This window comes from Dipteris shenzhenensis, chromosome 18, assembly GCF_047967505.1.
Source record: "Dipteris shenzhenensis isolate YYH24624 ecotype China chromosome 18, Dip_SZ_1.0, whole genome shotgun sequence".
Lineage (NCBI taxonomy): Eukaryota > Viridiplantae > Streptophyta > Polypodiopsida > Gleicheniales > Dipteridaceae > Dipteris > Dipteris shenzhenensis.
Genome location: NC_141613.1, coordinates 23,354,838 through 23,370,862, shown reverse-complemented (window position 1 = coordinate 23,370,862; position 16,025 = coordinate 23,354,838). Strand labels below are relative to the sequence as shown.

Below are 16,025 nucleotides of genomic sequence, written 5' to 3'. Positions count from 1 at the left end.
TATATAATCCAATCTGAATTACAACTATTGTGGCAAATGATGACAAAAATAGCCAAGAGGCTTTACAAGGCTTGAAATGATGTGCAAAAATGCCAAAAAATAGCCTGATTAAAGGCTTTACAATGGTGGCAATGTGAAGTGCAAATGTGCAATAGTCTGCAATCTGCCCCCTGATACAATGTGCCAATACCACTGAAGAATACTCACTGATTTGAAGATGGTAGGGTTTTAGAAAGTGTAATGAGTGTGAAACTACATGTGAGCATAGGGACTCACTCCGAGTAGGAACTAGTCAAGAATTTTGGGCATGGCTTATATTGGCAACTTGGAGAAATTCAAATCGTCCCCACTATGGCGATCTAGTCTACTCTGATCTAGATCTAGACCAACCATCGATTGAAGAAATGAATAGCAAATAATTTCTTTTTCTTTGGTTCTTTTTATGTGCTGGAGCAGATGCGTCGATGTAGAGGCTGATGTGCATGTAGGAAGTGGATTTGTTGGCGAGGCTTAAAAGTGTATGCTAATTGCATTGAAATGTGTGCATGATGTAATGAGCGCCTAGAGCACGAAAAATCAAGCCTTTTTGGAGCACCCTTAAATTCTTCCTGGATCAAGAGATACGAGTTGATCTAAGTGGAGGGGCAAAAGGAGTGCAAATGTGCTCAGTGATGATGTGGCACTCAAGGGGTCACATGCTGGGGAGTGCCTGCCAAGAGGTGTGCCAGTGGAGCAGGGTGCTGATGTGTCTCCTGTGTGCATATGCACTGTGCACACTATGCTTGGCAGGGGTCTAGTGTGCCTATAGGGGACAGTGCTGAAACTGGATAGGTGAGGTGGCACTCTGATTGATCCAACCTAGGGTTAAGTTGACCTTATCAGGGTTAGCTTGACCTAACCAAGGTTATAGTAACCATGGTGATGTGGCAGTCTGATGTGGCCTACTGATGTCAGCTTGGTGACATGGATGTTGGCTGTACCTGTTGAGGTGGCAAGTGATGTGGCATGGATGATGTGACACTGTCGATGGTGACATGGCAGAAGGACCTGACTTTGCTAACGTGCTAGGATAAGGTGCCATGTGGCATTTTGCTGGAGGCGAGGCAGGGTGGCGCGCTACAAGGAGTAGTTAAAGAGGTGATCGTTGGCCTTGGGCATTAAAGCTGGGTCAGATTGCCCGCGATCATCGGCTCACTTATGCTACCTGTGAGCCTTGTAGGTGTGCTGGTCTCTTATGGAGGAGTTGGCTTAGAGCTGCCATGAGCGTGGCCGTGGGCTTGTGATAGGAGTCGTGCATCGTTGGCATGATGGTTCGTAGGAGATACCCTGGCTATGGCATGATGGCTCGTAGGAGATGCCCTGGCTATGGCATTGCAGGAGCCACGGGAGCCATTTAGATCAGTAGGACAGATCACGATAGCCCAGCTAGTTGGTCTATGAAGATGGAGGCAGCCGCATAGGCTTGGAGATGCTGCTGTCAGTTTAGAGGCTGGAAGCTATGGCGTTGCTATTTGTAGAGGTGTATGGAGGTGTATGGTTGTTGGCTCTGCATGAGCATAGCCTAGTCAGCCGCCACTATTGCAAAGCCACTTTGGAGCATCTGGTCAAGTCGCTAGGACGAATCTTCGAGTCAACTAGCAAGACTACTATTTAGAAGCCGCCTCCTTTCGTTGTAGAGGTGCTTGGCCAGTCGACTATGGGCTCGTTGTAGAACTACAAATGTGAAGCTCGACCATCGCAGTTGGAGAAGCAGACTATAGATATGGAGGACTTGCTTTTGCTTCTCAAGGTAGTAGCCACTCGTCATGAGAGCTCTAAGTTCTTGCCCTTCTCTCAAGCTCTCTCTCTCAATGGAGAGTCGAGACCTGCCTCTTTCTAAATCAGTCCTACTCTCATAAGAAAGATCACTATAGCCTGAATCTCTCAAACTCTCACAAGAATGGAAATTTTCGATCAACATAGAAGTTATGTCAATGGAAGAGAACACTCAATCTCTCGATCTCTCAATATCTCTCAATCTCGCAATGATCGCGATGCCTCAACGGAAGGCAAAGTAGCTCTAATACCATGACAAAATATGAAGAGGGGAGAGGAGAAGAGTGGAGATGAGGAGAGAGGGAACAACTAGAGAGCACACCACAAATGACTAACATACACTAGATTTAATTGAAAATGTAGAATATATACAAACCCATTTAGGGTTAGGGTTAGGGCATCTAACCCTTTCCTTTATAGCACTGTTAGTGCTATGCACATGTGGGGGAAATGGTCATCTCCACACGCTTCATAGTCAAGTAGGGTGGATGAGGTGATGAGCCAATTACACTTGAGAGGTGATCTAGTATGCTGTAGTCATCATTTTTCCATTATCATCACGAAGCAATGTGATGCATTGAAGTCTTCTCCTATCGTGCACAACCTCAAAAATGAGAGTGAATGGCTGATCTCCCTCTGCCATCCATCAAAGCTTCAGCAGTAGCATCTTCGTCACCCTTCGAGAACTTCTCGATTTGGATTCATGAAATGTTGATAATTGCAAAATACAAAAATACAAACAATTTCTTAAAATTGCACAATTTATTGAATTTCCCTTGGATTGCCAAGAACAACTCTATATGTGAGGAAGAAAGAAAATAATAGCCTACATTTAAAAAAACCCACTCTCCAGGATTATACTTAGTCAAGGCTTGATACTACTATTCCAAGTAATTTAAAGTAGCTAAAAGGTGGCAAAGATCTTCTGCTTGTGTAACAAGGATCAAGAGTGCTTCTTGAGTTGCCATAGCTAGAGGACATGTCTTTAAGCTTGAGAAGGAGAAGGCCATGAAGTTGGACGCATACTAAATGATGGTTGTTTTAGTGGGGATTGCTAGAATTTGAGGTGTACCATCCATTATTACAAATACTTGTGACATTTTTGGCCTAGATCTTAGCAATGTTTGTGTGCACAAAAGAGCTACATGTACCACTCGAATCACCTCCACCACATTTACCTCTTCACCATCCATCATTGGATCTAATATGTGTAGTTGATGTTGTCTCTCATATAATTCCCATGGGCCTGCAAACATGGACGACAATTATTGTTCATCTTCCCACTGTTATGAATCTCTATATTTCTAAAGACTATTTGCTTATAGAAGCAAAAACATGGCTTCTTAAAGTTTTCTTTTATTTCACCAACCACATATTGTATACGACCCTTACCCATTCCAATAATTGTTACTCTTCAGGTGGCAAACTTTCATCAATGATTTTCCTTCCACTTACTATGTCAAGAGGATTACCAAAAAACGAGTGGAGAAAAGCGAGCGGCCATAAATAAGCGAGCAAGATTTAACATGATTCGAGCAAGCAAGCTGCCCATTTATTATCTGAATCTTCTCAAAATGATTAGAATAATTGAGATGGACATAAGCAAATCAAACATATTCCAACATTGAATGCAAGCTTCCAACTCACAATTCCCCTATCTTTCATCCTCATATTGTCGCACTACATTATTTGAGGATACATAGAGACATAGAACCACAAAAAAATTGGGTTTGGAAAAAATAAAGACCACATCAAATTGAACATCCATACATGATGACAAAATATGTAAACATGCCGATGTGCCACATATACATGTCGGGTCTCCAATGCTTGCATAGGATCTACCATACATTTGATCCCAAACATGGAAGTAAAACTAGCTATGCCATAGCTTTATAGAGCAAAAAAACACACTGTATCTGATGCACTAGGAAAACATGTGAGGATTCATACATAAACTGTCTCCACACCAGAAAGTCTTTGGCATCATCTACTCAATTGAAGTTGGTTGTCTCCTGCCCCATAGAGCTTGAAATAACTCAACCTTTGTCAGAGCTGCTTGGTGCATAAATTGATGCACTTTGTCACTCAACCCCAACACTGTAGTGAACACAAAGTAAGTGTGCTTGCAAGGCATGTAAGGTTTTTTACTAGCCTCCCTCTGTGTGAAGTCAAGGCATGTGCAACGTCGAAATTCTGAAATTGACACAGAGTATGTCAGGCCCTTAGAGATTGAACTAGATGTACGAACATGAAACACATGTACCTCATTTGGAATTATAATATTATCTCTAACAACCTCTGCTTTCTCCGTAAGTGCCTTGTCAATCCTTTCAATGAACTCTTTATTCAATTTACTTCTCCATGACACGATCTTACCGTCATGTTGAGGATGAACGTGGCTTGATGTATGTGTTTTTTCCAAGCGAGACAAGGGTTCCATGTTACTGACAACATCATCTGCCTCAAAATACAAACCCTGCCTTCATAAGGTTCTCCCTCTCTTCCATAGTAATAGATGTCCCGCTTGCAACCTTCCAAACACCTGGGGCATTACCAGGATTACCGTGAATGGACATATCAACCTTCCAAGTGTGGGTCACAGAAGTGTTGCAAAACCAAATGAGCTACTCTATCACTCCATTAGGGTGTTGTCTTCTTCCCTTGAAGCATGGAGCTGGCACACCATGGCTACCATTTCTTCCAAGTGCATTGATCATTGCTCCACATCGTCCTCGAGTTTCCTGTAGGTATCCAAAGCATGTGACAACACTGTGTGGCTCAGTTCTCCTAATCGCCCAATTGGCATCATGCATCTCTGTCTCTTTACAAACCTCCTTCTTGGAAGGACTCACAAACTGAAGTTGTCGTTTCTTTCGAGCCACTTTCCTTGTTGTGACTGTAATGTATTTGGGCCGATGACTATCAATTGCATCTATCATAGATGAACATGTGGAATTCCTCTTTCTTCGCACACTCATAAGCTCTGTCATTGGCCTACTCATCTCGGGGGAGTGTATCCCAACCTCCTCAAGCAATGTGTGTGTTAAAGAAACAAGCTTATTCATATCCCTCTTACTAGATCCACTTCCATCAACAATGCGCTTTCGGAGGGTTTCCAAATTTGGTCCTATTCCCAGATGTTTTCCAGACATAAAAGCATTGTAATGAGCACATTAAAGCACACTTATTGCCAGGTCTACTGCACAAGCTTCATACAATGAGATATGTTTTGCATAGCCATGTGCTGCTCTCATGCTTGAGTGTTTTGTCTTTGAAAGATTTGTAGTTGGAACAAAAGCTGAATGTTCATCCTGTTGCAAGAACATCCCCCCCCCACTGGGAGACTCTAACATCCCACCAAGCTAACCATGTCTGCAGTGTTGGCAACTTACTCTCTTTGACATGGGCCAGAGACCAATACAATGTCAATTGTCTCTTGCACTGGTCTGTAGAAGCTGTCGTTGTTGTTGCCCTCCATTTCTGACACATAACTTCATGCTCTTCATGAAACTGAGGCTTTATGCCCCTTTTTGTATGCTCAACCGTGCTCATCTCCCAATGGAAACCACATGTCCTTTCTCTACCCTCCATCACATTCTGAGGGCCCCCATTGTACACTGTGTGGATAGCAAGCCAATTCGCACTTGCACCATCTACCATGAAGCCCCAAAATTCAGGTGTTTCAAATCCACTCTTCTCCATCTGGTTGTTCAGAAGCTTCCAGAATTGAACTTGTGCATTCGTATCTTGTACCTTAAAACAAATTGCTATTGTTTTAAGTTCTCTTATGAAGGGGTCACATACATGAGCTCCCATTGATGACCATCCTTTTACTCGATGGACATGGTCAAAGTGAACCCATTGTGACTCAAGGCTTCCCCCGGGGTGCATGCAATTCACCAAATCCACACCAGAACCTGGACCAATGGTGGACGCACATCATCTTGCAATTGTCCAGGAAACAAAATGCTTTGCACATATGGGTACTTGCATCTCAATTTTATATTCATTATTGAATCCAATCCTCCATCTCCTCCTTTAGCTTCACTTCTTGCACTCTGCACCACTCTTTGAAGCCTCCTCCTCTGTGTCATTGGTGTGATGGTATCCAAAACCTCTTGAAATTGATGATCATCAAGTGTTTCCACATCAACCCCATCCTTTGCAAGCAACATATCCATCATCACATCTTTTGTCACTGACATCTCTATGTTTTTGCAAGAAGCATTTGCATTAATCCTAGCACGCATGGAAACAAGATCTTCTACCTACATTTCCTTCACACAGCTTGTACCCTTCTCTACAGGATGGTCATGAAAACCAACATGTATTGCACACATAGTTGTCTTGTCTCTTTCATGTGGGAAGCAGCAATATAAGGAAGCACTACATTCATAAACACACTCTGGAGATGCCAAACAGTGCTTACACAGAATTGACCCCAATGCAGGATCAATTGGACCAAGCATAGGAGGTCTCCTAAGCTTTCCCCTCCATTGTGTATCATTCAACACTCCCATACGTTCAAGATAAGGGCAATCAACATTAAAGCACCTTAGGTATCTAGAACATCTACTCATTCTAACAACACCATGAAAAAATTCTTGTGAGCAAGTGGAATATTTTGTCCAAACATGCCCATCTGCATTTTGTTCCATGCCAGACATTGGTGAACCATTGGAACATGGGGGAAGCTCAAAGACAACGTATCCCATCATAAGTTTGAGGCATTTTTGTAACCTTCTCAATCTCACATGCAGATGTGAGCGCAACGTGCAATGAGCTATTCAAAGGCATCCTCTCAATCAGGGAAACAACACTAGTCACATCTGTATTTTCGAAGTTAATATGAGTATCTTTCTTTCGAATAACCTCAACTCGACAGCTAGAATGCTGTTGCCCATTGATTTGGAAGCCCTTTTGACCATCCTCCAAGTCCACTACTGGAAGAATTATTGCAATGTCGTCCACTCCAGTTTCCTGATGCAGACTAATGTCCTGGGCCTCAAGATGAAAGTGCTCTTTGATATTTGTGACTAAGATCTCCAATATGGGAGTGTCATAATGGATGGATAGTGTTGAAGCTTCTCCATATCAAATGACCACAGATGAAGGCATGTCTGTGGGGTGGGAACAGAGGATCAATGGTTGCCTTTACAATGGTATCGGAGGTCACAACACAACGAATAGATAGCTTGTTGGAGGAGGCGAGTTATGAGAGTATATGTTTAAAGTCTCGAGGTACCAAGATAGCCAACTGTTCAAACTCTTGGAGGTGGCAACATAGGAGGAGACATGACAGATAGCAAGAGAGCTAGCAAGAGAGCACTGGAGAGAAAAGTAGGGGCCAATTGCTGCAGAATGGAGAGAAAAGCAAGCGATGCACTATTGTTGACAATACATGTGAGATGTCAATACAAAACGACGGCCGTGAAACACTGTTATACATAGATGTCAATACATTTGAAACACTGGTGGTGCTGCCAATATGATGATCACAGGTGGAGCCACTCATATTTATTGCTTTCCTTAATTTCATTAAATTTTTGCTAGAGAAGCGGCCATGATTCCAAAAAATGACCATAATTATTTGCACCTTAACCTTAACAAATAATGTCCACCAAGTATGCATTAATTGTCATAAGCATTCATTCATCCAAACGTGGTCCCAACACTCATTCATTCATTCATCGAGACGTGCTTCATTCATTCAATCCAAACGTAAGGCAAGAGAGAGAGTGTGAGGGAGTTAATTAATTATAAGAGATAATTAATTAAAAGAGTGGATTAGGGTATGGTCACTCTGCAAATCCCCATCCTCAACTCCATCCTCCGTCTGCTGTGCAACCTCGCTCTGTCACTCTTCTCCCATTCAAGCGTCAAGCTTTTGTTCTCTCTTCTCCCATTCAAGCGTCAAGCATATCTCTGCCTCCACAACAACGCAGCTCTTCTCATCCCATTTCTCTTCCTCCAACAACAACAACGCAGCTTTTGTTCTCTTCTTCTCCCATCTCACATTTCTTGCCTCCACACCAACGCAGTTCGTGATTTGTCTTCCATATCCTCCTCCATAATTCTATCAGCCTCTCCCCAAATCCTCCATCGCCCACAAACGTAGCTCATTGCAAAATAGCGTCAGGATTCAAATATACTAGTCTGCTCGACGACCAAAGAATATTCTCTTGCCAATATCAGCTTCGGTTTGCAAATTGGACTCGGTGACCAGGTACGTTTCATGCTCTTCTCCCTCCCTAAAGCCTCATGTATTTGAGGCTTGTGGGCATGAAATAGGCAGCACGTTAACGCGCCGCCTATTTCATGCCCACAAGCCTCAAATACATGAGGCTTCTTCTCCCTCCCATAAGCTTCTAGGTGTAGACAGGCAGTGACAGGTTGACAATTTCTTCGAAGGGCGCTATAAACAGTGATAGAGCGTGCGTACTTCAATAAGCCACACCATTGCTCTTAGTATCGTTAAGCTCTGTATCCTTGTAGCGTGGCTTCTCGGCAGGAATAAATTTCTCCACACTTGCTCCATATATTCGATGTGCACATTCTTCATCTCCAGCAAGAAGAAGTAGATAAGCAAGGACATTATCAGGACCCATCCCGCAAAGAAGAAGAAAATTCCGAACTTGAAGTGGCATAGAATTGGCAAGAACCTGCTTTGATCTGAGTAGTTTACCTGAGCCACACTATCGACTTCTGCTTCTACCTTCCAATCTATCAACGACCGGCTGGCTAATATGCTAAGCACCACGACGATCTTTTCCTCCAACACCCCAAATGTGCAACAGGGTGGACAAACTCACCCATTTGTCCAAGAAGCAATCCGCAGTTCGCCAAGAGCACCAAGAAAGGCACTGTATTTTGTACCCTTTTGTAGCACATGCTCTGCGCCACAGTGTTCCACTCATGTCTTTCCTTCCTCGCACGCATCTTTACGTGCAGGGCTTTCCTCCTCTCTTTCTCCTTTGTTTAAATCCACATGTACATCCAGGATTAATAGCGCGTCGTCCTTCACTAGGTTGACCGCAGCACAGCAGGCAGATTCAGACAGTCTCCATTCTTGTACACCATGCGCGCAACATCTTGCATTAGTCGAGGGACCTGGCCACATTTTCTTACAATCGAAGTCGCCTCTCCGCTAGGTGGAATCATTGAAATCGCATGAAGAAACGAAGATGCAAGGTGCGCGGGCATTCCCATAAGCCTCATGTATTTGAGGCTTATGAGAGGGAGCCTAGTGTGTTAGAAAGTGGCTTTCATGCAAGATCAATTCTATGTGGTCTTTTCAAGGCGGTTAACTAGAGTGTCCCTTTTCTTCCTTCCATATTCTAAAGGTTTGCCTCCATGACAGTCCGAGCTAGCACCTATTAGCTGCGGCCAAAGGACAACTCTTGACATAATGGTTGGTTGATCATGAAACAGGAAGTGCTAGTAACGTGATCTGATAGGTGGTTATGGAGTACACGATGGTGAGAATTCTCCTTGTAGGCCGTGGAGTCCATATAATGAATGAGTTGTTTGCATTCCTATTGTTTTTGTGTGAATGAGAGCTTGTGTAGTTATCAACCTAAGTGTTAGCTTCTTGTGAGCCTGTGTGGTCTCGTCCTCTAGTCAACCAGTGTGGTCACCATATAAATTTCATGGAGTGTCAAACCTTTGTGGATTTTTGGCTAGTCATATTCTCTTGCAAACCTCCATAACAAGCGCCGTAGGGATTCATGGAGGTGTGTAGGTCTTTGAGTCATGAATTTCAATGTGTGTATTCTTAATAAAGGTTTCCATCCTTGGAGGTTGTGGTTATATGGAGGTGCACCTATCAGGTGCTTGCAGTGGGATCCAAGAGAGTGGGAGTGGATAGATCATGGGCACCGAGAGAGGGGAATTTCCTTTTTTCGTTTCACGGTTGGTAATGCCAGGAGATTTCAGCTGAACAGTAGGGGTTGGGTTCCGTCCAGAGCCCCCCATTATAACAGCTTCTTCATCACTGCAGATTTGCGTGATGAAGAAGGCTTTGGAAATGCCTTAGAAATAGAAAGATCACTCTTTTCTTTTGGCTTTCTATTCATGGAGGGATTGCAGTGAACATGTGGAGATCATGTTTTGGGGCTGATCCCACTTGCCCTCTATGTCATTCTGCAGAGGAGTCAATGCGACATTGCCTTTGGGACTGCAGTCAGGCAAGGACTATTTGGAAAGGGGTTGCGAGGATACTCAGCATTTTTCATACTTCCCCTTTCTTCATGACTTGGGGCTCGATCGCATGGTTATCCCTTACTGGGTCCCAGGTGTTTTATGAGGGTGAGCCTTCTTCTTGGGCACTCTCGGTCCGCCGGCAGGTGATAGAGCCCTGCTCTCTTCAGGATGTACCACTTACTTCCTTCAGGGCTTCTCATGCTTCAGTGGACACCTCTTGGGAGATCTGGGCTAGCATTTCCTCTTGGCACATTAGGAGAGCCAGATGTACAGAGGCATTGGATGGCACCCAGATACACCCTTCATAGGTGTTCACGGGTATTTGGACTGACACGATTCACACTTTGATAGCCATTTGGGCTAGCATGCAGGGCCCTTCACGGGCAGCCTCTTCTAGAAGGACAGTTTTTCTTCGAGTTTGGAAGGGTTCTCCCTTTTTCTTGGAGGTTTCTACTAGATTGATGATGTTTCTTCTTTGAAAAGTGCTTTCCAAGTGGAGGGTTGAGAATGAATTCGTAAGTACTATTTTTATATCAAGCACATCATTTTTTGTGTTCACATAGTACATTGTCTCCCATAATTTCATTTCAAACATATGACTTGAGTTTGAATTTGTCCTTGCAGCATGAATGAGCATGCCATTATCAAGCCAAGTCTTAGGGACATACTCTTAAATGCTCACAATATTTGTGAGTGTGATCCTAGTGTATTCTTGAAATCTTTGTCCCCTGCAGAAGTAAAATCTACAGAGCATTGGAGGGCTCAAGAGAGTAAGGGGAAGAAACCATGGTTTTCACTAACCAGGAGTTATCTTACAAGACTTGTATTTCAGGTATGGTTATAAACTTCTTTGGTATGTCATTTGCTCCCATCTCTTTGGTTGCCCTAACATTCCATCCTTGGTTATTCACTTCTTTGGTATTTCAGGTATGGTTACTCAATTCTATGGTGTTTCATTCACTTGCATTTGTTTGGTTGCTCTAACATTCCATGCTTGTGTAGGTTGAATATAGTACAATTCTAAAGAAGGCACTTGATAAGATATCCAACAAAGTACTTGTGCAACAAAGGGCTGAGGCGGAGGCAAAGCATAGGGTCCAGATACAAAAAAGAATAGCTGATAGGATGGAAAAGGTTACATATGTTTTTTAGCACTTTAAAACATTTATTTCTAACCTTTTATGACTGGTATGCAATGATGCAACAACAGTGCACTCAATCTGAGTTCTTTTCATGTTTGGAATGCTTGGAGGGGTGCTTAACTGTATAGACCCAGGTTTGGGTGAGCGATGGTTAGAGAAGATGTTTGGTCTACGGTTTGAAGGAGCAGATTCGTGTGTGACATTGGAAAAATTGCAGCTCATTGCAAAGTCTGACTTGAGACTAGAAAAGAAGACAATTTTACTTTCCTTGGTTAGAGGCCACTAAACTTACATGAGAAATGTATTTCATGCCAGTTGGAGACTTGGAATATAGATTGAGTTGTTGTTATCATATGTTTTCTTGATTTATTTTCAGTGCCTCAATGGTGGAAGAGAACCAATTTTGTATTGAGAGTAATTCTTCTCTTTCATGATCAAATGGATTAGTAGAGAGATTTCCTTGGAGAGAGTTGAAATAATAGCTATCGAAGTAATTTTTGACTTGAGCAATGTCACCACCATGGGAGTCCCGTTGGAGACCCCAAAGGATTATACTATACAACAATATATGGAAGACATCAAACTGGAAGGTCAAAAACACATGTTCATGGCATTGAGATCAAATGAGGTGAAGATTGATGCTAAGAGTGGTAAGAAGGGAGCATGTCTTTCTAAACTTGACATGGGTGCATGCAATGGTACTTTCTCTTGTGCTTATGTCCACTTTGATTTATATGTTGGCATGTCTGCTTCGTTGAGCTTGTTGGTTGTCAAATTGATATATGAACATGTGCTTTGTGAATGGATTTCATTTCTTTTTCGCATGTTGGTTGAAAGGTGTCTTGCACATTTGGTAAAGGAGAAGAAGATACCTGAAATTCCCAATTTATGCAAGAATTGGCTAGAAGTTGGACATAATGCATGTATTTATCCATCTGCCATGCATAGTCTCTCAGTGGAAGCTAGAAAATTGTCCTTGGTGGATTGACTTCCCTAAAGGACAAGTACTAGTGAGGAGGGATTTTTTAAAAACATATGGTACATGAAAAAGCAAAGAAGAAGTTGTGAATAAAGGAAAGGAAAACTCTAGGAGGTTGAGAAAAGACAAAGAGAAACAAGAACCACCTAAAGAGAAAGGTAAGGATATTAATTCTTTGTGTTCATTAAAAGGATTTGGACACTATGCTTTTGTTAATGTTTTCTGTTTGTTTAGATGCGGCGCCACTCAGTCCCTCTAGACATGATAGAGATGACATAGATGCTGCAGGTGATCATCTAGTTTTCTAATATGTTTGGTTTTGTTGCTTGAAAAAAAGATTTGAGCGTGACTAAAATAGTTTTTCATCTCGGGTGCAAAGTCTTCTGAAAAAGTTATACAAAATTGTGTTTCATAAACCACAATCTCCCGATGTTACGTTTGTACGTGGTATCACACCCTTATATGCATGGTTGGTGATTATATAACCATGGGCATGGACTTCACGTAGGGAAAGAAAAATGATAAATATGCTATCCTCCATGACTTTTTTGTGACATTGGTTAGTCCAGACAAGGACCACTTGAGGATGGGTAAGAAGGTAAAATGGGCTACAGATTTTATTTTGATTGATTTTCCCACTGGATACCCACTGGAGGAGAGGATTCCCACCTTAGTGTGGAATGTGTTGTTGGAGGAGCATGTTCGTCATGGGCTAACAGGTGCAGCCACATCTTTGTTTGACAGTGGCTAGTTGGCATACATATGTCCTATGGCCGGTAAGATGTACTATCTCTACTTGAATTGTATGTATTCTATTTTATTTCAATTGGCTCAAGATTGAATTCTTTTACTGTAGGATATTGTACGGCTTGGATGGAGAGATTTATGTTCAGGGATTGGAAGATGCGAGACGTATCATCTTTCATGACAAACTTCCATATGGATATTGGAAAGAACGTGGCAAATCTCATAAGGTAAGCAATATGTTTTGACCTTTCGATGTCTTTTTCAAGTGTATTGCTACATATTGTGAAAATGGTATGTTGTGGATTTTAAATAAATGTTTTCATTTGAGTTTATTTTTTGTTTGTTTTGAATCATGTTGTGATTCAATGCTATGATGCTTGCAGACCTGCTTCATTTCTCTAGTTTGTAATTTTGTATTCTTGTTACGTAGATGCATGTATCACTGTTGGCTCTACTTTGTACAACCAAGAAGAATCCACTTGTAGTTTGGGATGAGAGTGCACCTTTGTTTCAGAGGCTTTCGATTGATCCTTTGGATGATATATGTACTGTAACTGAGAGGACAACCTTTCCAATGTCCTGATGTAGCCCCAGGTGGGCTAGAGAGGAGTAGCTTTTTTATTGGGTGCCCTCTATCTCTATTGTGTATTCCAGATGGGCTTGTGTTGGAGATGGGTTGCGGCATAGCTCCTGATGCGTGCATGCCAGGCTAGTGGTAGGCCATGCTTCTCTTTTGATTCTGACAACAGTATTGTGGCTAACATTATTGAGCCACTTGTAGCAAACCATTCTGGCAAAAGGGTGAGGCTAGAGCATGACGGAGATGGGCAAGAGGATAGAGTGGATCCTCTTCCAAATCCTTTTGATAAGTAATATGTTGCTGATCCTATTTCTTTTTTGACAGACATTTGGATTCTTCATATGGGTTACTTTTACACTCTATTTATGTGCATGTGTAATCTAAATCAAAGATGACATTCATGGGTACCTTTTAATATTAAAAGTTCATCTTGTGAGCACCATGAATGACTTTCCCACTTTGACTTACTATGGTTTTTAATGTATGGTTTGTTGTAGTACATTGCCATGCTATGCAAAAGAAATGGCAAAGTTCATGGGAAGCAACCGAAGATATGATAAGAGGCCTTCATATAGGAAAAAACCGCGCAACTTCTTTATTGACGATGAATGTGAGGAAGAGTAGAATATTGTTGCGAAAACATACTTGTTCATGGTTTGCAGATAACCATTTGGTTGAGAAAAGCTATTTCTGAAAATTCAAATTTCTAGATGTGATGTTATTGTTCAAGATATGATGCTGAAGATGGCTTTGAAATGGCACTTGAGTTTTAATCAAGATATGGGTGGAGTATTTTTTAAGCATTGAATTGAAATGCGTAACTTCCTCATGAAACTTTTTAAACCCATTTGAAATGCAAAATAACTGTCATATCAATAATGGAATCCCGTGTTTTGGAGAGGAACGTTGGTTTCTTTAAAGCACACATACTACCATTGCATGATGTGAGCACAATAACATAGATGTGATGTTATTGTTCAAGATATGATGCCGAAGATGGCTTTGAAATGGCACTTGAGTTTTAATCAAGATACGGGTGGAGTATTTTTTAAGCATTGAATTGAAATGCGCAGCTTCCTTATGAAACTTTTTTAACCCATTTGAAATGCAAAATAATCGTCATATCAATAATGGAATCTCGTGTTTTGGAGAGGCACATTGGTTTCTTTCAAGCACACATACTACCGTTGCATAATGTGAGTATAGCATGAATTGGAAGTTATGGTAGACTGAAATCAACAATGGTAGTATGGTTAACATAGTAAGGTACGTTCTATGTCTTAAGAGTATTATTTATGTATGATGCTAAACCGTGCTATGAAATTAGCAAAGCTAGTGTAGTAAACATAGGAAGGTAAGCTTTATATTTGACATACTTCCCAATTAGGGATTTACACGAACCTTGTAAACATAGGAAGGTTAGTTTTATCTTTGAGATACTTCTCAATTAGGGGTTTCCACGAAGCTATGTTTAGGGTCCTTTCAAAGGAAATTGTGAAAAACCTTGCTCGCTTTTTCAGTCCACTCACTTTTTCTCGCTCGCTCTATCAACTGCCTCCTATCTCAAGAGTGACTAAACCAAAGCTATAAATGTCAGCCTTTTTTGTCAATTGTCCATTGAAAGCATACTCTGGAGTAAGATATCCCCTTACACAAAGCACAAAGAAAACCAAACAAAAAGGATTAGTTGATTAAGGTGTTTCCAAAAAGATTAAAGCGTAAATCTTGAAATCATTGTTGTGATTCATAGGAATTTATCTAAATTGAACAATGTTTGTGATATTATTCTAACCCAAACAAGCAAATAAGGTTCACTTACTGAGTTCCAACTACCCGTGTAGTAAAGTGGGTGATGTCATTTGAGAAGAACCTTGCTAGACCAAAATTCGAGATCGTTGGGTTGAAATTATGGTCTAAGAGAATATTGCTTGGCTTTATATCCCTATGCACAATTTTGATATGTGACTCTTCATGAAGATATGTTAAGCCCCTTGCTATGCTGCCAACTAAGCACATCACTTTGTTTAGCATCTATCTCATGGTACACCATAATATTGTGAGTATATGTTCAGGTTTTAAATCTACAAATGGACAGGTCAATGGAATCTCTAATATACTCTATGCATAAGAGATATAGTCTCTTGAATCAAAGCAAATTCATGACATGAAATCAATCAATGACAAATTTTTAAGAAAAATCAATGACATCAATGACATAAAATTATTTATCTTCAATGAAAAAGAATGCCTCAAACAAAGCTAGTGCAATTGAGCCACAAAAGCATTAATCTCATTATACTCTCTCTTCTTTACCTATGAATAAAATCCTTTTTTAAAAGGGAGCACAAAAGGATATAAGAATTATCTTTGAAGAAAAACAAGGATTTGAAGAAAGTTATGCAAAGCAACCAATTTATTAAAAAAAATCACACACCCACTCATCGACTTAGGGGCACCCTGCCTTGCAAGCAAACATGGGCCATCACCTTGGTAGTGCCCTACGATTGGGCTTCAGTGGCTTTACCTACTTTCTAACATGGTTGCTTGACTAGAAAGA

At 41.3% G+C, this 16,025-nt stretch overlaps 1 pseudogene; it reads right to left on the bottom strand.

The window, feature by feature from the left end:
* Nucleotides 1–2,840: 2,840 nt before the first annotated feature.
* On the bottom strand, nucleotides 2,841–15,484 carry LOC147890971 (cold-responsive protein kinase 1-like; annotated as a pseudogene).
* Between the last annotated feature and the right edge of the window lie 541 nt (nucleotides 15,485–16,025).